Source organism: Chrysemys picta, chromosome 2, assembly GCF_011386835.1.
Source record: "Chrysemys picta bellii isolate R12L10 chromosome 2, ASM1138683v2, whole genome shotgun sequence".
Taxonomy (NCBI): Eukaryota; Metazoa; Chordata; order Testudines; family Emydidae; genus Chrysemys; species Chrysemys picta.
In genome coordinates, this window is record NC_088792.1 from 110,081,385 (window position 1) to 110,108,607 (window position 27,223).

At 39.1% G+C, this 27,223-nt stretch overlaps 1 long non-coding RNA gene across 1 annotated transcript in view; it reads right to left on the minus strand.

Annotated features, from left to right (window-relative positions):
- Positions 1 to 11,374: 11,374 nt before the first annotated feature.
- LOC135981436 (uncharacterized) overlaps positions 11,375 to 27,223 on the minus strand; it is a 51,824-nt gene continuing 35,975 nt past the window's right edge. Inside the window, exon 3 of the long non-coding RNA XR_010598458.1 lies at positions 11,375 to 15,001. This is a non-coding gene — a long non-coding RNA (uncharacterized LOC135981436). The remainder of the gene's footprint in view (positions 15,002 to 27,223) is intronic.

A 27,223-nucleotide genomic window follows, 5' to 3' on the forward strand; every position in this document is an offset into this window, starting at 1 on the left:
CATACAAAATGAGCACGCTATTTGAAACATCTTTCTGCAGGGCAGGGAAATTATTCATTTTAGGAGAAATACACTTATTAATTATATCAAATGGAACATCAGAATCATGATAATTTTATAAATTTGTATAAAATGTTTATCATAACAAAAACAGCTATTGTGCCCTAGTAAATTAAAAGAAAGTTAATAATAGCCCTTCTTCATTTTTAATTCAGCATACATTAAAAACAATTATCCTACTGATCACTTCCCTACATCATGCCCTAATTTTAATGCAGTAGATAGGAATTGAAGGAAAACAGACACACAGAATGTGGATTATGAAGTGTAATGCCATGGAACACATGATTGACAGTCTTAATAACTGGGGGCGGGGAGGTTAAATATCATGGAATGCCAGATCTTGGTAATATTAAACCAATATCAAAATTCAAAGAAACTTGAATAGGATGAAGTTTTAACCTGTTAGACCAAATCTTAACTCATATTTCATGATTTCAGGAGGACCCCAAACATTGCTAAATGGGAGTGAGAGGAAAAGCAATTTCCAGAGTCTGCCAAAGGCTTTGTGGACTTCTGCACACCAATCCAGTCCCAGTTCTACCGCTGCTCCACAGCGTTTCCTGACAGTGTAGACAGCGCTAGGTCGATAGAAGAATTCTTCTGTCAACCTAGCTATCACCTCTTGGGGAGGTGGATTACCTATGCTGATGCTTGGTAGGATTACCTACCTAGCTGTGCTTCCATAGCATTTTAAGAGTAGACAAGCCCTGAGTGAAGTCATTTAACCTGTCCAGGGGAAGCGCTTTATATAGACTCTTGTTCAGCACATTGTTTATAAACATCAGTTTATTAAACCTTACAGAATGTTTCAGAGGCAGTTATTATTGTGATACATACCTTACAAGTTGCCATACTGAGGGATGGAGCGATTAAGTGACAGACCCAGGGTCACACAGTGACTGGTGGGGTGTGGGGGAGAGAGAAGCAAACTGAGTTGTTGTTTTTCCCAGTCTTGAAGCAGACAAATAAAATGATTAAACTACCATAAAGGGATATCAGAGTGATTAGCAGGTTGCAAAGGGGAAACAAAATTCTAACACAAAATCATAACAGATGGCAAACTCTGCCATAGTTTGTTCAAAAGGAATAAAAAAGTAAATATGATGAAAAATATAACATAGAAACAGAAACGAAACAACTCTTATTAGCCTAAAAGGATAAATGGGATATTTAATGTGCAGCATAATATAAAATGAATGGAATGATGAGGATTATTGAAAGCAAATCCAACTATATAGGAGCCCATTGAAGCAATTATAAAGGAGCCCAGTCTAGTCTCTCTAAACTTGAATCTACAATATGTATAAATATTTTATATATTTCCTGTACTCTTTGTGAAATTGCTGAACACATTTTTTTCCATGGAGTACACTATATGCAAGCATAGGTTTTTGATTGTTCAGATGGATGGCGATGAGTTTAGTATGAACCTGCATTAAGAAACTACTTGTGTTACGCATGTAAGGTTCACTTAAAAACATTGGATGATATCCTAGCCCCATTGAAGTCAATGAGACAAATATTTCCTCTCTGGGCAGGTAATTTCATATTTGACCGCGTCTATGTTTCTTGCTCCTTCTCCTGAAACCACTGGTAATGGCCATTGTCAGAGACAGGATACTAGATCAAGTGAACTGTGGCTGTGATCTGGTATAGCTGTTTCTATGTTCTTTGAATCCCTGAGTCCCCACCCAATCACGACTGCGGTGGGAAGTGCCAGGTCTGGTCTAATCTAGAGTGGCTGTCACAGCTGCACTCCTCTGAGGGAGTAGAGATAGGATGAGAACAGGGCTACAAACCTACCCCTATCTCTGAAGCAACAAGAGTCAGGATACTGCTTGCGGCACCATTTCAGAATCAGCCATAATTCCTCTAGAAACCCCTCCTGGTGACCCTCTTCTCAGCCAGCATTTTAAGGCATCAAACTGACCCTCTATTTTTACTTGAAATGCATTATAAACTCCATGGTATCCTGAAAAAAAATCATTATCTTGGGTCACATACAGGCATACCTTCCTTTTTATGCTGCAGGATCTAATCCCACAGGAAATAATATGTAAAAAAGGAAAAGGTCATGCAGAGTAAATTAAGACTATTTATTGTGTTCCCATAGTCTATAATGAGACTATCTAAACTTATGGAGGGCAGTAAACAAGAAATATTGAGAGCTCCCTCTGACAAAGTTTTTTTTTTATTGCTAGTAATTTTTGCATAAATGGAATTGGAATGGCACAAACCGATTTTAATCTGAGTCTCCTCACTTTTTTTTAAACAGATGGTAAAAATAGAAGCACTAAGAAAATGAAATGTTTTCCTTACTGAATGAAGTTGCCAGCTTCTCTTTAAGATGTATTGAAGGACCTGCCATCTTGGTTCTGATCTTGTTCAGATTAATCTCTTTTCGAAAAAGGAGCTACTTGCTTCAAATGCTACTTGAACCAGCAATCCAGAAGCACTACACCTTATGAAGCTCCTTGACAAAAAGTGGAAAAAACACACTCAATAATGGACTGCATCCTGGCTACATCCTCTAGATGTGTCTTCTGACCTACCATCAACTCTCACTTGTGTGGATTGAGCATCAGTCAACTTGTCATCCATAGCTATATCTCTGCAAAGCACAGAGACAGCATCATGCAGGGAACAGATTTGCCAAAAAAGGTCAGAGCTCTATGTTATCTGCATACTAATGAGATGGTCATCAGTCAATGGGATACAACAGTAGATAATATTACTACTTACACTAGACAAAGATGTCCAGAGATGTAACCAACCTGTGGAACAGGTATAAGCCCATATCATATATATCTGTGTGTGTATATAGCTATCTATATCTATATATCTATCTATAAATGTTTTAAAGGTAGTTCTTAAAATCTAGAATTTTCAATTCTATGACTGGAATATCTTCAAATTTATTTTTTAACCACAACACTAATGAAAACTTGTTTTCCAACAGAAAGTGCATAGAGCAATTAACGTCAAGAGGTTTTCAGTGCAGTGAACAGGAATTTGCATCAGTGAGTCACATTATTATAGTCCTAGTAGGTTAATTGGACTGCAATTTTGGTTCTCTTTATGTGTTGCTATCAATGGAAAGTAGTATGTGGGAGGTACTGCTCAACAAATAAGCACATAAATGTTGCAGGAAAAATAAAAAAGACGACCAGAGACAGGCTTTTGGGTAGACAGGCAACAAACAAACTGATTCTTCCAAACTCATCCATGGAAATGGTGTATTAAAGTTTATCATCAAGCAATTTGTTTTTTATAGCCAAAGGGCAATACACAGCACCACCTTGTCATTCTTTCTAGCATGGTCAGGCAGCCAAGAGTATTTCCTTTGTGAATATGCTGCAGCCCGTGTACTTCAAGAGCCAGAGTAAGAACAGGGATATAATGCCTAAACCACCACTCTCTTTATTATGATAAGATGGCTCCTGCAGACTCCGCACATGCAGAACTGAAATGTGTCTGCATTGTGTGAGAGTGCCCCTAGTGATTACACATGACTAATTTTAAAGAGACGGTACCACCATCTACTACCCACACGGTCCTTTAGTACTGCATTTTACTGATAGCTCAGAATACTTGAATTGCAAATTTCTGCTCCAGATATAGATCCTGAACACCCCCAAAGATTGCCAGCATTTACATCCAGGATCTTGGTTTGATTGATTATAAACATAGAGGCCATTTGCATCCAGACTCAGATTTACACCCATGGGGATGAGGGGGATTGGTCAGACTAGCAGGAAATAAAGACGCTAAGTCTGGCCCTTAGGGGTAGGAGCAATGACCTACCTCTGTCAGCCTTGTGCTGGAAACAGGAGGAGCCCCAGTCTTCTTAGCCCCGCCTCTACAGTCTAACTGGTCCATTCATGGGCCCCAAGAACACCTTAGTGGTCCAGCTTATACATCTCCCCTGAGCATGGGTCACTGTTCTGCACCTGTTTGTTTCTTGCTGCCCCTGCCATTCCTTTGAGTTTGGTTAATTGAAGCTAGATTCCCCACCTTGCTTCAGCTTTTAGCTTTAGTTTTTCAAGGGGCCAGGAAGGACTTTTTTGACTTTGCATAACTGCCAGACAGCAGGGTGGGATTTGTGCCCGGCAGTTATATGACAGTGTTACAATGTTTGGTACCCCATGGGTTCACTAAGGTAGCAGAGGAGCCAGAGTTGCCACTGCAGCCCTGGGAATTGCCTTTCTTCTACCTCATTGGCCCCTTGCAGTGACCTGCAGGGCCAGGGTATGGCTTCAATATCTAGCACTACAGGAATAGGGTATCCCTAATGTAAATCCTCATCCCTCATATGAGGAAGTGATAGGGGATCTGGGGTCATTTAAATCCTGTTCTCTGGGTTTGGTTTTGCAGGAGGATCAGAGGAAGCCTCCTGCTAAGGATTATAGAGCTTTTATGGCTATCCCCTAGTTCTTTTATGTCATAAATCATTAAGAATGGTGGCTTCTGTTTATTATAATTTCAACATACGGTATCTCATTTTCTGTGGCCCAAATGAGATCAAGGATGTAACATTCAAATGACTTCTTTTGCAGGCACAAATAATTGACAGTGCAAAATTGTGCCAGCTTCTAGAAAAGTGGCCCTAAATAACTTGCCTCAGGTCACAAATGAATTGTATGGCAGATACAAGATAACAGTGACAGATGTGGAGCTCTAGCTAGCTTTGAGGCACTATGTTTTTTAAAAGTAAGGCTTAATATTAAAAGACAATATTTCAGTGTGTTGCCTGATTAACAGATTCAGACCACAGTTATCCATTTTATTTATCTGTATTTTGATGTTGTAGATAGAATGGAAAATTGCACTAATTTATTCTGCTGTTTATAATAAAGTCTCATTTATCCCATCACTCTGTTCCTTCTGCTTTTTGCAAAATGCTGAGGTGGGATTTCCAAAATTACTCAGCATTGACCTAATTCTGCTCCCATTTAAATCAATGGTAAAACTTCCATTGACTTCAACACGAACTGAAATGTTGGGACAACACAGAGCACATTTAAAGAATCCCACTCTTTTTTATACTGTTACTTCATGGTGACATTTTCTTATGTCTTTGTTGTACCCTTTCTATACAGGCAGCCCGAGAAGAAAAAATATACATTCTACCCTATAAATGGTAGTAAAATATATCTACCTTGTAATGTTTTATTTGAGTATCATTTAGAATTAAGGAACATAGTTTTGCACATTGCACTTTTACTCTAGAATAGCATTGGTTAAAATATTTAACAGTATAAATCATAACAAATCCTATACAAGCAGCAGAGTTCTTTGGACCCAATCCTCTGTTCCTTCAATGGGATTTTTTGGTGTATAAGGAATATAGGATGTTTATGGGTAAAGTGATCATTTTTAATGATCATGTAAACCATAAGTATGAGGAATTCTAGTGGATATACTGAAGGAAAAAAAAACATACAGTTTCCCCCCAAAAGACACTTATTTTACCTAGATGAAACAGAACTATTATTTCTTATTAGGCAAACTCCTGCCTTAAGAATTAGCCCAAAATACCCTCCAATTTACTGAGCTGATTTTTTCAGCACATTAGTAGAAGACACCCTATGTAAAGTTAAGCAGCTGATTTTCATCAGTCCTTTCACTAGTCTCTGAAGAGAAGTTTAATTATACATGTCCTAGTTTTAGCATATGTAATATTCTCTTCTATCCCACAGCCCCAAACCCACCCCTCCACCCACAAACCATGTGACCTAGTCTGCAGTTTTCTATGTATGATGTGACATAACTGACAATTTACAGCAAACAAACTTGATTAGGAAATTTAACTAAAAAATGAAATCTCTAGCAAATGAAGAGCGAGAACTATACACAGAGCTAGACGAGGCAGTTTCATTCTACAGCTAAAAGGTATAAATTCCAGGAATGTTGTTACAACCATTATAGGCATGACTTTAAAGGACCATTAAAATGTCTTTAGACTTAATGAACTAAGGATAAGTGTTTCTGGTATTACACATAGCTGCAAATATAATATCCAACTATATATTAAATATACAGTGTTTCACATAGCATATACTGAATATACTCTGATTAAAGGAACAGTAAAGCTTGGTTGTAGTTGGAGAAATAGATCTGTAATAATGAGATAATGTAGTTTTGTATTTAATCTTTATCAATAACTTTTGGAAGAAACTTACTCAGTTTACAGTTTTACCACATGGGAAGAAATAGAATAAAAAGCTTGGAAGGTGCCTAGGTAATACACTGATAAGCACCTATATATATATCCTTCTCATTTTGTCTTACTTTATCTCAGTGCTTTTTTTTTTTTTTGGTAGAAAATCAAGCTGGCTCTCGCATCACTACCAACAATAAGGATTCTGCTATTGGAATTTAGTGTTGATGATGATTTTGTTGACTGTGAATATGGAAAGAAAGAATTTATCTCACTCTTCCAGAGTTGTCATGCATCTACAATGTTGACAGTTGTAGAAATTTGGTTTGGTTAGTAAAGTAAACAGATAGGAAGTTAGGGGGCATGGACTGGCATTCCATGTAGCCCCTAAATCTCCATTGATTTCAGTGAGTGCTTTTGGTGTGCAAGGAATACAGGATTGATGCCAAAGAGAGTGAATATGTTGAAAAAGAACAAAAAAATTGCTGACTCCTGTCTACTACACTGCTATCTCTTTATACAAAGACACATTCAGCTACACCACTTGCTCTCTCCAAATCCAGCCTGTGAAAACATACACACACACACACACACACACACACACACACAAACACCCTGTCATTCTCTGCACTCAGTCTCAATTACAGGAAGTAAACACAAACTTGTTTTAAGAATATTTTACCTCCCCCCCCTTTAATTAAAGGTAAACAGAACTGGTGACAATACAAGTTGTTTTCTTACATAAGAAAGCAAATGATTGTAAAAGCTGTTTCTTCCCATCAGTTCTCTTTTTGTTTCAATTCCAGAGTCCTAATGGGATAATTACACTAGAACTCATTTCTAAAGAGACAACTTTTAATTTGTCAACTCTTTATATTCCCCTCAGGGCCAGCTGTTCTAGATCCTTCCTTCTCCCTTGATGGATGACAGTTTGGCTATTTTAGTCAGCATTGTCATGTGGGCCTTTGACACTGCACTATGATCTTGTGTTCGGTTGTGCTTCTCTTCTGCTCTAGAGGAAAGATGCAAAATGTGAAATCACAGTTCAACAGTGCAATGTATAAATGGTGATGAGAATTCTCTTGATCTACTCAGGTCATACATAACGTAAGCTTGGTAATGGAGAATTATCTTCCATTGGCCCCTTCCTTTTCATGAGCAAAGTGTGGATGTCACTAATGAAAGCTTTACAACTTCTGGAGTTAGAGTGACCAGATAGCAAGTATAAAAAATTGGGATGGAGGTGGGGGGGTGATAGATGCTTATATAAGAAAAAAAATCCAAAATCAGGACTGTCCCTATAAAATCGGGACATCTGGTCACCCTATCTTCAATATAACAGTTATCAGCAACTATGTGGGTATCACTAAGAATAAGGATGAGGTTATCATTAAACTATTTTATGAGAGGAATAATGGTGGTTAAGGAAATGGCCTGGACCTCAGGAGACTGAGGCTAAATTCCAACCTCCATAGTCTTCCTGTGGGACATTGGACAAATTACTTAATCCCTCTGTTCCTCTGTTCCCCATCTGTAAATTAGGGATATACTTCTGTTCTCCGACCTTATGTCTGTCTTGTCTATTTGGACTGAATGATCTCCAGGGCAGGAACTGTCACTTACCATGTATTAGTACAGTGGCTAGCACAATGGAGCCCTGATCTAAAATGGGGCCTCTAGGCACTACTTGAACGCAAATAATAATGATAATAATAACTACTATGCCTAGCACTATTAGATTTGAAATTGCAAGTGGAAAAAAGGTTGCAATGATAATGTGCTCAGCCAAATCTCTGAACCCACAATAAAATTCACACTTACCTCATTGGAAATCAGTGAATTAGCTTTTGTGGAGAAACTACCTTGAGAAAGACCTGACATATTATGAATGGGTGCCACAGCAAAGGCCATTCAGAGAACATACAGTACTTGCCTTTTACTTTCCGGGAAGAACTGTTATTATCCCAAAGGGATTTTGTAAGGATATTAATGATCAGTAACTTGTTTTTGTTTGTTCTTTTATTGTAACCTAATGCTCCTAAGTCTAGTAAAGCTGATAAAAGCGTAAAACAAAAGAAAAACATAATTATAATGTGTACCTTTAAATAGCTGCTGGTTGAAAGTACTGAATGCCTTTAAAGTGATGTTTTCTGATAACTGGATATACACAGCTTCCATGTCCCTTTTTCACCAAGAGAAGATGTAGGGAAACTATTAGAGTTCCATTTATAGTCTCCTGATGGAAAGTAAGGTCAAAGGAAAATGGAAGATTGTTATTGTAAACAACAACAAAACCTCTAGGGAATGCATTAGACCACTGGTGGTTGTTTTTTCCCCCTCCCCTTCTTATTTTTTATTTGTAACTGATATTTTCTCTTTGTTTTACTAAAGGTTTAGTTTTCCTTCTTAAGTGTACACTGTTCTTTATTATTGGCAATGATTTACTCCTGACATCATATTATCTGTCCAACATGTCCTATTCAGAAGATACATTTTGAGATGATTTTGCAACTTGGATAAACAAGATGAAACAGCTCAGTTCTCCAAATTTCCAATTGCTTGTCAATGCTTGTAAGGGAATATTTTACCCCAGTACTATCAGTGGTGACACCTATAGCTTAACTTTTTGCACATTTTCCGCATAAAGTTAAGTTATAGATGTCATCTATAAAGTAAGATTGTAGGGCATATTGATTTTCATTCTGCAGTATTTCCACAAGGAAACTGAGTTCAATAATCTATCATAGCCCCCTTTCATCAACTGTTAATTTCCATTTATTTCCTGTCTGATCCTGCTGAAGCTTATGAGAAAGAAAGCTTCACTCGGTGAGGGCACTTTAAAGGAGACATATATTGCAGCTTTGAAAGTGCCTCAAACCTATGCAGTTTAGCAGCCATAATGCTTCATTTTATATGACCTCTCTAGAAGATTAGGCAGATGTATTGTGTTCCATTACTGCCATAGTTTCTGCACCTATCTATAGATATTGGGTCCCTGCTAGTTCAGGCTCTATCAGGGGTAGATAAAACAGATTATAATAGACATGCTAGTTGCATTACTCAAATGTAGCAAAACAAACCTTCAGCACTCCAGCAAGATGTAACATTGCAAAAGAAAGTAAATACAAAGGTTACAACTTTCAAGTCTTAAATGGATAATGATAACATATTTGCAATTTTATTTTGCATTTTTTTACCTTATCAGTAAAATAAAGAAAACAATTTGCTTGAAAAGGGTTAAAGAAAAGAAGAGTATTCTCCATGTAGATCATTCCCCTCTTAAATCAGGTGAGGACAGATATCTCGCAGAGGATGTACAGCATCTAGGCACTGCACTACTCACTGCAAAAACAACCAAGGCCCAGGGGTTTGGAAGAGATGGATTTAGAAACTAATAGTTGTAATGGGGAAGGCCTTAAAGGAGAACAGCCATCACCCAGTGGACATTTGCAAACCAGTATCTTTAATAATTACCTGTAGTCAAAAAGATCATCACATAGGATGGTAACCCTTCAATATACATTTCTAATTTATTTCTCCTCCATTAGGAACCCTGATCTTGGTCAGGCTCTCTAGCCACTATTAAAATAGAATATCACTAATACAAAATAATAGCATGTTACTACACATATGGTTCCTTTGAAATTAGTGAGACTACTTGCATAGTAGCAGGTATGTCTCCTCATCAATAAGCGCTGCAGAATTGGGTCCAAATAAAATAAACAATGTTTTAAATACTTCTGCTGTGTAATACAAGAAGCTCTATCGAGAGGGATGCCTTAAGCATTATGCTGCTACTGCTGGAAGTCTTGTTGCTTTTGGGGGGAGGGATTTGGTCCATGACATGCAGTCCCCAAGTGATGTTCCCATTGGTATGGGTGAAGGCACTGACATTCATATGTCCAACAGCTTCATGCTATGAAATATTACTTGTCTGGTGGGAAATTTAGTATTGATTTTTTTGTATAAGAAAGTTTAATTTTTGACTAAATTTTTTTTGTGGAAAAAGTTTGCTTTCCTTGAATTTTTTACCAGTTTTTCACTGGAAAACTGATAAACATAAAAAAAAAAAGGCTGAAAACTGAATTGTTTTCTTTCTGCAAAAACTGTTTCAGTTTTCAGTAGTTCTGGGGATAACATTTTGTTCTTTTTTTGATGAAAAGGTGAAATTTTCTACAGATGGAAAAAACATTTAACACCTCTATTGTTAGTATCAGTTTCCACTGTTTACTGTCTCTCGTTTTGTTTAATATAAAGGGGAGGATAGAGTATTAGCTTTTTATTTCCTGACACTCAGACTTGAAATTAAAAATTCTGCCCTTAGTTCCTCTTTCACTTTTTAGGTGTATTGTTTATAAAATAAACATTTATTAATTATGTCCTATAATGAGTGTCTCACATTTTTCTGGCATCATGGGTTTCCTTTAGTTTTTTCCCCCGCTTAAATTGAGCTCAGTGCTAATCTGGCAGTTCAGTAAAGCTTTTGAACTTTGATTTGACCTTAAATTGAAGATGAAAATTTCGTGGTTTCTCTCTGTCCCAAAATTTTGTAACCTTACCATGTACATCTTCCGTAATGAAGTGAAGCCAAAATAAGGGATGAGGAAATTCAGTTAATAAAATGTTAATTACTGTACCTATAAAAATGTTAATGAACTTCAATCTAAAATGCCAACAGGAAAGTGGGTGTAGTCTTTGTTATAAAAACGGACGATATGCTTGATTGATGTACTCTGTGAAACAAGGCAATATTTACCCCGTAAAACAAATAAAACAGATTTTCCAAGTTATAAAGACAGTGACGTGTTTTCTGTCTCAAGCTCAAGTATGTGGAATAAATGTAAATCAACTCAATGCTTGAAGCAAGCAGCAGCTTTGTTAGGTGCCTGTGAACAATTTTTTCCAGCATGAATCACTGAAATAACAAGATGCACTACAAAAGAAGTCCTTATAATTTGTCATTATTCATATTTTCAGAGCAAACCTTTCAGCCATTTAACAATCAATCATATTAGCTCTTTCCATTAGCTCAATACTACTGAATTTGCTGCCTTTTCTTTTTTTTAAATACAAGTTATTTGTTTCCATTTGATATGTCAGTACGTACAAGACAATCCCTTGTTCTGCCACTAACTAAGATGTTCCACTGAGTAGTCATTAATGCTTTATTATTAATTTAGACGGTACCTGTTATAAGGCCTCAAAGCATCATACAGTAAAAACCAAAATACACATAATTCAAAAAAACGCAAGTAGTTCAAATGCTCAATCAGACTGAACCCTGGAAGTGACCATAGAAAGAAATTTGACAGCTCTCAGAACAAGCCCACCATCAAAGGACCTGATCCTGCACCACTCATGGTAATGCAACCTTTTCCATTGATTTCAACAGGCGTCGGATATGACACAGAGAAAGGGATCAATTCCTTAATGGTACAAAATATGCTATAAATGGGGTAAGAGGAAGGGAAAGATAGCATATGCAAAAACAAGGGAAGGAGACCCCAAATTTTAAATTAGACTTGCAGCATCTTCAGTCTGACACATTTCAAAAGCACTAAATACCATTTTTATAGGATATAAGTTGTGTTTACATTTCCTTACCAGATCATAGGTTTCAGATCAACACATTATTCTGTGCACTGAATTTTGTTTTAATGGAAGTGTAAATAAATATTCCAATTTGTAAGTCTCTTATCTGAACAAGCTAACCATTACTCAGAGTATTTCCTTTTATTAACGATGAGGCACATTGTAGCTTGAAACGTGTGTTTTTATACTTTAGCTCTTGTGTACAACACTTGACTTACTTAATCCTATAAAGATAAAAATCACATTTAAATAATGATATCAATGCATGTGTAGAACACTGCAAATCAACACAGTGCCTACAATGCCAGGAAAGTGGCACATCGATAGCAGATTCCTTCCCCAAAGGGTTTTTATAGTATAACAGGAGGAGGAAGGCAGAACAAATAAGCCTAAATATGCCATACACAGAGTGGTGAATGGCTACTAGTGCACAGATGCTTCATGGAGGAGGCTTCAGTGGCTTCTCCAAAATGAAGATGGACAAAGGTTGCAGTACATTAATGAGAAGGATAGGGTTGTGGTGGAGCATGCTGGGCCCTTTAAAGCAGAGTTTCTGAAACTGGGGGGGGGGAGAGGCATGCCCCTCTAGGGTGGCATTGAATGTATTTGGGGTGGCAGCATGAGAAGCTTTAGGGGGGAAAATGCACTGCACACATTCAGAGCTGGGCAGCCAAAGAACGGCCACTTTTGGCTGGGCACCCAGCTCTGAAGGCAGCGCCACTGCCAGCAGCAATGAAGAAATAAGGGTCACATGGTATGGTATTGCCACCCTTACTTCTGTGCTGCTGCTGACAGCAGTACTGCCTTCAGAGCTGGGCACCCAACCAGCAGCTGCCAGTCTCCGCTCTGCCTTCAAGAGCTGGGCAGTGGGAGAGTGGCAGCTCTTGTCTGGGCGCCCAGAGGGGGGTCGAACTACTACAGACACAAAGAAGGGCGGGGGGTGATCAAATAAGTTTGAGAACCACTGCTTTAAGGGTGGGTGCCACTAGCCAAAAGTGGCCCAAAGCCAAAAGTAGGCTCAGCACACTCCATTACAGCGATGGCAGTGAAGTATGAGTGGATAAAGAAGACGAAGTAGGGAGGTGACAAGCATGAGCAGAAAGTAGGAAATAGGAGAGACTGTAGGAGCATATAAGAACGGAGATTCAGAATTATTGACATCTATGCATGTGAGGTGAGTGGGAGCCAGTGAAGAAGTATCAGGAGGAGAGACCATGATCAAAATGGTGGTAAAGGAAGATTGTCTAGACAGAAGCATTTTGAACTGAGTGGAGTAGTAGGATGTGGAGGTAACAGACGATAGTGGGGCAAACAAAGGAGAATTACAGCAATCAAAACATCAGCACGGACCAAAATCAGAATGGAGATGACAGGATAAATTTTCAAGACTATTTTGTCTGTTTATCCCTAACTAGAACACAACTTAATATCTGCAATTCCTTCCAAAGTAAATGAACTCTTTTGAGAGAATAATTATTGTTAGTTCAGCATTACAAAATATAATTGCTAAAACAGATAAAACCTTCATCCCATTATAGTTATGAGAGTTTCCCATGATTTTAAATTTGAATCCTGAAGCACTAATTTGTTGATCGGCTGTGAATTATAATACCAATTTGACAAACCAGAGAGCTAAACCCCAGTTCTATAAATGTGGCTGTTAAAATGGTGGGAGAAGAGAATGAATGAATGCTCACGACAGCTGGTACTTATGACAACTTTCAGAGAAACTTCAGGCTACCTAAACTTCTCAATGAAAACAATTCAAAGTCCTTAAAACCATGAAAGCAAACACAGGGTATCAATACTACATAATTAGCTTAGTAATTAATTAAAACTAATTGTCAACCTGGATCCTGTCTGCTTGTGTCAAAAAACTTGAAATAAAACACAAATCTGATGTCATTTTTCTATAGTTCCAAATAAGTCTACAGAGCCCTATATGACTCAAACAGAAGAAAATACACAGTAATTGTAAATTGCATCTGATGGGCATTCATCACTTTGTAGGATCTATGAAATGCATGCACAATATCCAATCAAGTGTCTTAATCACTATAAAATCCCATAAAACTGCTATAAATATAGTTATGCAGTAGCATTTTGAACCTAACTTACTGTTATAGTCCCAGGGTAAACCCCAGATTATCTGTTTTTGCAGTTTATGTGAAAGATGCTTAGAATTTTAGACAGCAACTTTTCAAAAATATTTTAGAAATCTGAATAAATTCATAAATTAAAATGGTACCCCAGATGTGGGATAGACTTGCTAATGTATCTGATATGCATCAGATTGCAGAAAATCAAGACAGGCATAAGAACAAGATAAATATTTAGATATATGGAGGCCTTTTATTATATATTCAGAAATTAAATAGCACCAGAAGTTAAATCTATGATGTCCTTTACATATTGAACATAATTGAGGTCTAAAATGTTGGACAAATAAACTAAAGGATTTAGACAAAAAGAGTTCCTTCAACACTTCCATTAGACATTCTGTTATTCAGGGTTTCAGAAGAAATAAATGTCTGAAATGTGGTTTGGTCTTTACTGATCAAATTCACATGTATGTTTTGTTTATATTTTCCACTATGCCTTTTTTATGTATCTGCAAAAATAATTATGTATGAAATGTAAATATATAGAATAATTATAAAATAAATATTTTTAAAGCATTGTTCATTGAGGAAAGTTACTTTAAATAATGTGATGGTCTTAGTCAACATTATTCACTTTGTCGGCTTCTTGATATTTATCTTACAGTGGCCACTATTATAAGTCAACCTTTAACACAGTCATTGCACAGTGATATCAGATTCAGCAGCTATTTTATATTTGACATAGGGGCACTTTACATAAAAGCAGATAAACCCACAAAGGTTCAAAGTTCAGATCATATATGAAAGAGTCGCTAAATGTTTGGAAGCTTATCTAAAGTTTATGCAAAGTATATGAACTTCTGAAGATGCATCCCACTGGTTCCTCTCGCCTCCTGCTCCTCTGGATATACTGCAGAGTGGCTTCCTTCCCTGCACTTTCCTCTTCCACAGCTGGATAGCAGCTCCAAGACTTTCATGGGCTCCTGTCCTCCTTTTCCTCCACTTATGCTCATAGTAGAGGCAGCTGGGCTGGACCTTCGTCTCTAGTTTCTTTCTCCAGACTCCAAGCTCACATCTAAAGTAACTGGAAACAAAGGAGACAGACAGTCCCATCCATTTTTTTTTTAAGGGAGAATTTCCAAATGCCACACAACTACAATTTGGTTTCCTCCTGTGGTTGGTCTCCCACAATAGATCACATTTCAGTTTTAGCATCCAAGGGCATGTCTACACTGCTATGTAAGCCTAGGGTTCAAACCCAGGCTCAAACCTAATCAAACCTGAGTCAAGCTGGGATCCAGGGTCCAAGTCCTATTGCTCTGCAATGTAGACATAGCTCCACTGGACTTGTGCTCTGAGAGTCTGCCAAAAGTATTCTACAATCCCACAGGCTGACTTTCTTTCTCCTCTGAACAGTCAAGTTTGGTGGACAGTCAAGTTTTCCCACACTGCACCATGAACAAAGGGCTAGAGCAACCACAGTTTGGGATGGCACTAGGAAGTCTGGGATATGGGTGGTTGGACTCAGATCCGCATAATGCAGTGTAGACACTGGGGCTTCAGGGTTCAACAATCCCCAACCTGGGGTTATAAATGGGGGTAGATGCTCAAGCCCTAGGTTAACAAACCCAGGATCTTCTAACTCGAGTTCTACTAGTCCTGGGCTTACACTGGAGTATAGACATACCTCAGGGTCTGGATAATGGGGTTGTTTGATAGTTTAACTTTGTAAACCATCTTCTGCTTCTCTGTAAATATATCCCTCTCCAACCAATAACTGCTCCCTCAGAGCAACCACACTCCTGCAAGAGCATTTCCTGTACTAGGCCTATGTTAGGTCAACATTTCTGAGCTAGGAAATATCTAGGAAAGAACGAATGTCATTCACATAGGATTGGACTAATTTGGAAAGCAGTGACTGAGAAAAGGAATTAGAGGTCAGAGTGGATAAAAATCTCAACTTGAACTCCCAGTGCGATGTAAGGAACCAGGTCCTCTTCAAACAGCTGCTTCTCTTCTAATCTGGCCAGTAGGGGTAGACACTATAAAACATTGCCTCCCTCCCTTCATCCTCTTGGAAATAAAAGCATCACCTCACAAGCACCGCTGAAATCTGGGGTTGCAAACATAGGATTCTAATGTGGATCTCCCATAGGGCAGCATTTTGTATCAGAAATTGGGTTTGACTAGATGTCATTAAAAAGTGAGAGCCTCACCTCTGCTCTGGCCCCTTTATACCACGTAAAAGCACTGGAGTGGTACAAAAGGGTCCCATGAGCCCTGTGTCTAGCTGGGGGACAATACCCCAATTCAGGTGTAACCCACTAGTTAGCTTGAATACGTTACCAGCTTTATCCCTGTTGATCAGCTGATTGTCTTAAGACCAGTATTGAGAACAATATTTTCAAAATGGTCACTATATCAGATAAAAGCAAAATCATTAGACACTTAATAGAAGATGTTAAAACAACAACTAAGTAAATCTTTGGAGTTTGAGAAGCAAGGATTAGACAGTATGCTACTAACTGCTTGGCTACTGAACTGCTTGTATGGTATTCACTAAACAATTTTAGGTGAATTTTGGCTTTTTTGGTGTGTGTGGGGGGAGCTTCACAAATTACCATTATTTGAGAGTCCACTTATGATTCAAAAATACTGAATATCAAAAGTGCGCAAAGGGCTTCTATAAATCAGTGATAATATCTGAGATTCAAAATTTGGTACCCATGTTTTCAAGTAGATAGAATATGTGTATAAAAAAGTTTATGATATTAAAGCCAATCTCAGAATTTTGGGGGGGTGAGGGTTGGAGGGGGTGACTCATGAGGTTTGAACACTTTGGTTTGTCAGTACTGCTCCTAGTATGTGGTTCCTCCAGAAAGGAACTGAGTCATACTGTCAAGCTGCTGCAAAGGGGCTTGTGTTGCTTCTGAGCCTGGTTACACAAAGGATGTTTCATGTCAAACCAGTACCTTTCATAATCATTACAATCTGAAGGTGGGGATACTATCAGTCGGAGATATTCAGAACTAGAACTAGAATTAGGATTATAATTTTTAAGGCTGGTGATAGATGTCACAAAATGTCTCTGTAAAAAAACTACTGCCAATGAAACCTATGGACAGGATTTCCTGTCCGACTTCTTCCTAGAATGACATTCACATCAAGAAGCAGCTAAACTCCATTCCTAAGAGGGAGTTTAAGAGTCATAACTTGGTAGCAAAAAAAGAAGGGGTACAAAATATAGGCAGAGAAACTGGAAACAGTGAAAAGTCAAGTGATTGCCTAGGCATCTACTCAATAGACTTGCTTCCCACATTATGCAGATGTGCTTGATCTTCTGTGGGGTCTGGGGTGGGCCAAACAGTGTGTTATGCACTATAGAGTGGGGAATGGAATCTCAGCTCCTCACTGGAACAATTGGGATGAAAATGCTACAAGGTGAACTTCCTGGAATTTTCCTCCCTTTTTGTCCCCTTCACCAAGTTTTCCTGTGGAAGAAGGCCATCATGACCTGTACATATAACAGACCAACTAAAACCCATATTTGTACATAAGCTTGTGTAACTGAAAAATATCTCTATACAACAAAAATAAATTGAAAGAATTTATGAGATGATACAATGTGCTAATAAATTCACTCCCCCACCGCTGATAAAATAGGACAAAGAATTATAATGATCAACCACCCTTAAAGGCCAATCTTTAATAAAAATACTATCCAGAAACAGAAATATACCATTCATCACTCCATTAGCTCTCAGAAAGATAGGGCCTAATCTCCTTTCATACCAATTTTGCCCCAGCATAAACCCACTGATTTCAATAGAGTAATTGCTGGTTTATACCTTCTTAAGGGCTGGATCCTGCTAGGTTCACTCTGCCTCCAAACCAGAAAAGAGTTAACGCCCACTGCCATGGTGTGGATCTTTGTCCCCCTCTAGTGGTAAGACCATTTATAGAGCAAGGTTTATGAGTTTTATACTGCCTCTTGGGTGCCCAGGTTTAGTTCCTGCAGACAATCTCATGGAGGGAGGGGAGTATTTACAAGTGATTGTGAAGTCAGTGGGACTACCCATGTGTTTAAGTGCTTAGCTGGATTAGGGCCAGAGTTCTTAGCACTTTGCAGGTTGAAGCCATAACTGAGAGAGAATCCACTCCATATTCCTTCTACTGGTTCTGGTTAGGCATGTGTTCATTATTCCTAACGACATTTAGTGGAACAAGAAAACATGTATGTGTTTTCTTGTCCTCTTTTCTTCCTATGATTTAAACTTTATAATTACTAAGAATCTGTTTATCTTTTTCAGAGGTCTGCACAATTTATCAATACAGGAATATTTTGCCTATGTTCCAAATCAAATGTTATCTTCACAGCAAATAGTCTACTTTCTTTATGCTTAAGCAATTTACTGAAGGTTTGATATTGCTACTAATGCAAGACACCAGATCTCACTTAACTATCCTCTGCAGATGTAATTAAGTGCTTCCAAATGTTTTGCTTAATTGCGTTCCTTAATGTTCTGAGTGATGTTTTGCTCCTTTCCTCCAGTTACAAATTGCATTTATAGCTTCCAGTAATGCCATTTATCATTGCAATTTGCTTAGCTTGAAATGTGCTCCATTAATTAGTTCTTTTCTAGTCTTTTAAAAGAAATGTCTGGAGATCATTAATTCTATATAGGCAATTTATTATTGCTTAGGAGAATTGCATATTGTGGTCTTCCTTCCCTCCACCCCAAACTTCTTTCAATATTTCCCTGTGTACAATTGTCTTACATGATCACCTTGAAAGCCCTCTCCTGTGAGTGTCATTCTATTTTTTATTACTACAAAAAGCTCCCAAACATTCCATGACTAATCCCAACAAACAGCACTTGGAATACACTTTTTTTTAATGTATTTATTTATTTTGCAAACAGTTATTCCAAAATGAGTTTGTAAAGCTGCTTATATTACCAAAATGAGCTCTTTCCTTGATTTATTGGTAAACAACATGGTAATGATGAAAGTGCACAATACAAAGGAATTCAGTGGCAGAAATAATGGACTAGCTCATTGTAAAATTATTAATCTGGAGAAGAAAAGATCACTCCATTTTTCTACATCAACTTTTGGAATAAACTGAAAATACAAAGCTCAACTCCCATTCTCCACTGAGTTCGGCACTCTGAACAGGTTTAAGGTTCGGATCTTGCAAAGGATCATACGAAACATTGCGTTCATCAGTAATCTCACAGAACTCAGTGCCTTTGAGCATGTGAGTAAGACTTTGTAGGATCAGGGTTTTAGGAATGGGAGGGTCTGTTGACAGCATTACAAGAGAATTTCCAGGTCCATATGTTCCCGTTCTGTACGGTTTTTTATTATTATTTATTTTTGAAGAGAATGAAATAGCTAATAAATACATAAAAATAGTAGACCTTATTCTCCTCTCACTTACACTGGTGTAATTCAGAAGTATCTCTATTGAGGTCAATGGCATTATAGTGGCATCAAACATGTGTAATCTAGAATAAGGCCCGCTACATGCTAGAACTGCAGGCACCTGTCTGAGGAATGAGTATGTTAAGAAAGGTAAATTTGTCATGACATTGAAGTTATAGGATAAGTCTGAGATCTTATTGTAACTACTAGGTGAATTGTCTTATTGTAACTACTAGGTGAGGTGAAATGCATTCCATACAACATGAACTTCCAGCATGAATCATTATAGGAAAGATGGGGTCATTTTGCTTTTCATACATATTTTCAGAATCCCCTGAAAATGTTCTAAGACAATGAATTGGTTAGTTTACTGTATTATCTATTTAAAAAAAATCTCTAGGTTGAAGAAAGCTCTGTGATTGACCTGTGTTATGTATGCGTAAAAGGCACTGTACGTTATGTTGGTGAATGAGCTCACTGGGGCACTGCTGTTAGTACCCAGGAGTTGTTGTCTAGAAAGGAAAGGATTCACTTTGAGTCCAATTCAGCATCCTCCTGCCTAGTGGGAAGTTTGTCTGTATTTCTCCTGTTCCTGACAAAACCAAAATAAGAGAGTTCATTGTTGCCGCTGACTGTAGTGTCCTTCACTACACAGATAATTTTTCTGGTGACAAGGATGTGATCCTGTTAAAAATTAAAGACAAGCAGCAGGATTCTGGAACCACACCCAGTAGAAAATCATAATCTCAAGAATGACCAGCAAACATTTTATTTAGAAGGCTGCCATCTTGGAATCTGAACCAACGTTGTGCACCTGCAACTTGAAATGGCCATGTTGGTACATATGGAGAACTTTGATGCAAGTCAACCTGAATCATGGTATTCTTATTCAGAAAAAACGTATTTATTATTTTGAAGCAAATCTAATCAACTCCAGACATAAATAGGCTGGTCTCTGATCATCTGCAAGGCCAGGATATTCAACATTATATGATCACTCATTGCACCTGCTTTGCCCCGGACCAAGGCATACAATGAAATCATAACTTTGTTGAAGGCACATTTGTCACTTATGTCATCTGTCAGTGTTCAACTATTTCAATTTCATAAATGAAATCAATGAGCTCATGAGGGCTTCACCACCTAGATTGCCAAGATATGTCACATCGCCACACATTGTAACTTTGGTCATTTTCTCAATGACATGCTGTGAGATTGCTTTGTCTGTGGAGTTCAGGATGAAGAACTTCAGTGCTGTCTCCTTGCTGAGCTGAATTTATCATTTTCCATTACACAGGAAAAAAGTCTTTGGCCACCAAAAATAAGGAAATTTCTGTTGTGGCAACCAATGTGAACGCTGTCCATCAGGATCAGAAAGATGATCATCTTTCTACAAACTCAGTGGAAGAATAGGAACTCAAATCACATTAATGTGGACATTGGACAAGATTAATTGTCCGAACATCTGCTTAGGCTGAGGAGGATAGTATCACTCTGCTTGCAGATTCAAAGACATCAAGTGCTGTTTCTGCAAGAACAAAGGTCATCTTGAATTAGGTTGACTATCAAAGATCAACAATGTGAACCAAAAGAACCATGAGAAGTATTCTCATTCTCAAGCATCAAACAACCTCAACACTTTATTCAACAATGGTGTCAAGAATCTGCATTCCATTCAGAGCATCCACAACAAGGAATCTTGAGTTTCTGAAACATTCGTGACAGTGTCCATCAATGGCACTGAGTGAAAAATGGAAGTTGACTCTGAAGAAACAGTTTCAATCATCAATGAAGACACATTGTTGTTTTTTTTCCCCATATTGTCCTCCCAAGTTTCCACATCCATCATGCAGCCTTTGGGACTACAGTGGACAAAATGTTGACCTCATCAGAAGCTCTGATGTGAATGTTTGCTATGGCTTTTTCTGTGAAAGATTGTCTCTCATTGTCAAAAAAAGGTCATTGTGAAAACCTTGTAGGCATGAACAGGTTTACACCACTGAGAATCAGCATGCATGGCATCCATGGCCTCAAAAATAGTAATTAAGAAAGATAATCAACAAACTCCCTCAAATGTTTTCTGAAGACTGGGAGCTTACAAGGGACCACCAGTGTCATTCCATCTGGATTCGGCAGTCATGCCAATCCATATGAAGCTCAGGACATACCATCTGCCCTACATTCAAAGATTGATGCAGAGCTAGAGCACCTTCTTGCACAGGGAATCTTTTATCCTGTTACACGTATGAAAATGGCTATGCTTATAGTACCCATACTCAAGCTGAACAGAAATGTATGAATCTGTGGAGATAAGTGCACTTTGAACTGGGCACTCAAACAGCACCCTAATTCAGTGCCTTTTGTTAACCAACTACCCTGTTCTTGCTGGAGGAGGAGTCTTTGCAAAACTTGACCTTGCATAAGCATATCAATGACTGATAGTTGACAACAATGCTACAGATGTCCAGATGATTCTGTCTTATCAAAGAGCATTTCAAATTAAGTGCTCCAGTTTGGAATTTCCATTGCACCTGGAATTTTCTAATGCTTCATGTAAACTCTACTTTCCATAATTCCATGTGCTGTACCATATTTTGACAACGTCATGATAATGAGATCAACTGAGGATGAACTTGCCAAGTGACTTCAAGAAGTCTTGCACTGATTTGAGAGGTCAGTCATTCGAGTCAAGAAGGAACAATGTGAAATTGGAGCTATAAATATCACCCTCTTAGGCTATCACATCAGTGCACCTGGCATGCACCTAACAGAAAACAAGGAGGCAATCCATGATGCCTCTGAGCCAAAATCCAAACAGGAACTTCAAGCATTTCTTCAGTTGCTCAACTTCTACTACAGTTTTTCTTCCAAGAAAGGTAACAGTCACTGAAACTCTTCATTTCCTTCTTGATAAGGAGTTCCATGAAAGCAGATGTCTTCAAGAAGGTCAAGAAGTTACTGACATCTGATTGAATCCTTGTCCACTATGATGAACAGAGGCCATTGATCATTACCTGTGATGCACTTCCCTACAGTGTCAGCACCATTCTCAGACATTCTCTTTCCAGGTGGAACTCAGGCACCTATCACCTGCTATTCAAGAACTTTAACATCCACCAAGAAAAAAAAAACTATGCACAAATTGATAAAGAAGTGCTCATTATCATTGCAGCAGTCAAGAAATTCCACAGTTACCTCTACAATCATGCATTTGAGATTTGGACTGACCACAAGCCGGTTCTATGAATTCTCTCCAATAACAAGCCGACACTTGCAGTCATGTTTAAACTTAAGCTTTCCACCCATAAAGGATGCCTCTTATGGGGACATCATGTCATTATTCCAGAAAGAGATGGCTGAGTCATCTTAGCTACATTACACATAACACATCCAGGAATTGGGCACATGAAAACATTAGCCCAAAGTTATGTATGGTGGCCTGGAATGGACGTTGACATAGGAAAAATCGTAAATGAGCATAGCGCATGCCTAGTTACTCAACAAAATCCACCCAAAGCCCCAACATCTCCTGGGAAGTGACTGAGAAAGCATAGTTAAGAATCCATATTAATGTCGTGGTGCCCTTAAAGGGAAAGATCGAGTAGACTATTTCTCAAAATGGTTTAAAGTGATATTAATCTCATTACAAACGTCTACTGCAATGATCACTATTCTATGTCAACCGTTCATGACTCATGGATTCCCAGATACTATTGTGTCCAATAACAGAACTGCTTTTACAGCTGATGAGTTCAAAGACTTTGCCAGAAACAATCTCATTGGAGCTGTCACTATTGTGTCATGATATCCCCAAGTGAACAGTCAGGCCGAATAGATGGTGCAGACAAAGTTGCCAAAACGAGAATCATTTAGGGAGACTGGCTGACAAGACTTGCCAGGTTCCTCATCACTCGACGTCACTCCATACCAGACTACTGGAATTAGCTCATCCAAGATACTCATGGGATGACATTTTAGGACATGCCTTGACCGTCTCAACCCTGACATCTCTGAGGAATTGCAACACAAACAGGATCCGTTTCAGGAGTCCTCCCTGTCATTATCTACCCTGTGTTTCTTCATACCACAAGAATGCATATTCACTAAAAGCTACAGAGCTGGACCAATGGGCATTCCTTCAACAATCATTGAGATCACTGGTCCCATCTCATAAGGTCCAGACCACAAATGGACAAGTTTGGTGTAGCCACATTGACCTGCTGAGAAAACATTAATCTCTGAGCAACTTACTCCAGAGGAGCCTTCAGATGTGTCTCCTTTAGAGACAACCATTGATTCTTTGTTATCAGTGCCACCTCCAGTCTCTGAGCTTGCTGAAGTTGATACTCATGGAGGACAATGCTCCTGTCTCACCACAGGTCCATGTTGAATCACAGTCAACAAAGACCATGCATCACAAAGAGCATTGTAGAGAGAACACAGTGCAGGCGAGATCACCCATGATGGCTGGACGATTGCGTTGCTAAGAGGGATGGGATGTTATGTATGCATCGGGGGAGCTATAGTTCACACAGATGAATGCACTCACCAGGCGTGCTGCTGTTAGTACCTCAAGTTGTTGTCTATAGAGGAAAAGAATTCAGTGTTCTCCTGGCTATTAGGCAGTTCATCTGTGTCCTGTTCCTGACCAAAAAAAAGTTTATTATTGCCACTGAGTGATTACATGTGTTCCTCACTAAATAAATACAGCAATCTGCAAAGCAGGGAATGGCAGGTCCTATCAGCAATCTCCCCACTACACTACCCTTAGCCCTAGACATGTAAGGGAAAAGGTCCTGGACAGGAAGTGGCCAGGGTCTGTTTGGAAGCTGAAGAAGCAGCCACTGAGCAACATGGCAAGAAGAGAGTTGGAGAAAAGTTGGAAGCAGGAACAGACACAGAGCCATGTGTGGAACAGGCTGTGAGCACTGGATGTTACAGCTTGGTGCAAGCAGAGCCATCCCTAGGGAGGTGAGCGGGTCTGGACAACTTAGCCAATATGGGGCCCTGGGGGCGCTGGTGGGGGAGATTGAGGCAGGGGGCCCAATGGTGGGGCAATGAGGTTCCAGCTGCTCTGTGGAGTGTGGGCTGAGGCGGCTTACCTGGAGCATGGCACATCCACTGGTGGTCAGGGGTCCCCGTCTCCTGGGTGCAGGTGCTGCCTCCTGCATTTGAATAATGGTGGGGCTCAGGTGGGCACACAGGGTGGGAAAACTGCGTGTGCAGCACCCTCCTGCCAACACTGTCCCAGGCCTGGCAGGGGCGGGGGAGGCAGGGCCAGACACACCACGCTGCCTCCTGCTCGCTGGCTGCCTCTGCCAGCTCTGCTCATGGCAAACAGTTTCTTTCCTCACCTCATCTGACACCGTGATGTCAAAGCACGGGGGCCCCCAAAGCACAGGGCCTGGAGTGGTCACCCTGATTTGCCCTACCCAAGGGATGGCTCTGGGTGCAGGCCTATGTGGGACTTGTGGGGGAGCAGCAGTGGCTGGGCAGGGAGCTAGTACAGAGGGCCTGGAAACCCCCGGCACTAGCCCTGAAGAGGCCTGACTATTAATTGGACTGCCCCAGAGATCAAAAAAAGATCTGCTATAACCCCCTTTGACCTGTACATGTGCAAGCCTCTGCACCTACAGTATTTGCAACCTTTCCTCTTTCCTTCCAGCCCTAGTAAAATCCTTTCCCTTAGCCATGTGTCTGAGTGGCTACTGGGACCTAGCAGGGCTAGCAACTACAACGCCTAGCCTCTGAGAAGCGGTACACCAGGTATGCTATTGCACCCTAGTGTTTTGGGGGTACAGAATAACCCCAATAATTACAGCTCACTGCATCTGTGATTTTAATGGAACCCCCACCTGCAAACAGGTGAAAACCAAAATTGACGAAAACCAATATAAGGCTATTTGTCTCATTACAAAATATTTTTACTAGCATATCAAAGGCTTCTATTATGTTTTTTTCCAGAGAGATATAATAAGGGGTAGATGTAACAGAGGCTCTTCAAAAATTTGCTTGTGCTACATCAGCAGCTTTCTTTGAAGAGTAATAATAATTAAAAACATATAAACTATTTCTCCTTAACTAGATGTAAAACAGAATTTTAACTGTACCATTCAACTGCAAAACAACAACCCTGCTCCTTGTTTGACAAAAAAACAAGTGATTTATCAGCTTGATGATTCCATGTCCTAGGAGTTGTGCAGGAAAAGAAAGAGGCATTACACGAATTTGATTAATGTTTGTTTCCTGGGAAATAGAATTCTAACTGAAAAACTGCCTAAAAGAAATTAAATTTAGCAGAAATTAGAAACAATTGTTTCCTTCCAAGCACTGTGATTTAATGTGTGAAAAGGCAATAGAAAATATTAAGAGACACTGTAATGAAGATAAGTGGCTGTTATTGCTAAATATACCTTTTCAATACGTTTTTCACAGGTGTTTTAGAGTTTTCTAATGATAAACTATCTCTTAAGTACTGGTTCATGCTGTAGTTTATTGAACATATTTAGACAAGAAAGGCCAATTTCTGAATATGAGAAAAAGTGAGTAAACTGAAAGATGTTAGGTGCCATAGGACAAAAGCTCATTTGACACCCATTGAAATCAATAGAAATACTTCTGTTGACTTCACTGGGCATTCAATCAGCCTTTGTATACACAAAAAGGCAGCTGGATTCAGTCCATGTAAAAAGGCTAGTATACTGCTATTTACAGGTGAGGCTTCAGATCAAAGGATAAATCTATGGTGACTATAAAGTAGCTGATGTTAGCATGTGCATCATCACCTAAATGTGAGCAGCCAAGTGCACCTACAATTTTGTAGAGCTGGACTGCTGAGGAGAAAGGCAGGCATGCATGTGGAGCTCTCTGCTAGGTGGATAGGTTCTGTTGCAGTTATATGGAAGCACGGGGGAAAGAGGGAACAGGGGTTGTGGGACCTAGTACCCACCTCCATGACTGCAGATGAGCATGTGAATTTATCTGTACTGATCCTCAGCTGCAAAACCTTGGGGGAGGAGGGGGTGTCTCAAATAATTTTAAGAAATATTTTTGCCATATTGATGGCAGGGTTTGTATACACAATTACATTGTCTTTCTCATCCCCAGGCTGGAACTAGAGACCTCTAGAGCAAAAAGCCTGATCCATTACAGCTTGAGCTCAAAGACTAAGCTCTGGAAAATGTTTGTGTCAACAATTTTAGATCTGCACAGGCATTCAGGCATGAAACACCGATTAATTTCCTCCTTCTGAGGATCTAGGCCGAAAGACACATAGATGGGAACTGTATCAGAATCATCCCCTGTGGATCTGTCACAGAAAGGGACACAGAACACATACTGAACCATAGGTTGCACATGCTTGTAAGTTTTTTTTTTCCAATATGGCTTCATTATGACAAAACATCATCATGCCCTGATGCAAGATCCTGATACAATAAAACAGTCACAGGATGTAGTTTTGATGGATTTCCCATTCTTTGCCTTTATGGGCTGGTAGGAAAGCAGCTCTAAGCCTGAAAACAACTGTTTATGAAACTTTGATGATAAAAATATCCATTTAAGTTAATATAAAATTCACCAGAATCTGCACAGAACCCCAGATGGTCCCCACATCTGTGGATTATTTGGAAAACTGTTCATACAAAAATGTTCAAGTGGTACCAATTTTATATGGAAGAACCTTTACTGTTGAGTGAATAAAAGATTCTCTGATACATAAGCAGGAATTGGCCAAGCCACAGGAACAGGAAAAGAAGGGAGAATATGATTAGAATAGGCAGAGGCAATAACCATTAACCAAAGAAGTGGGAGATAATCAGATCTCAGGTTGCAATGAAAGAATAATTTTTACTATAAAGTCCCTCAGCTCTATTCTGCT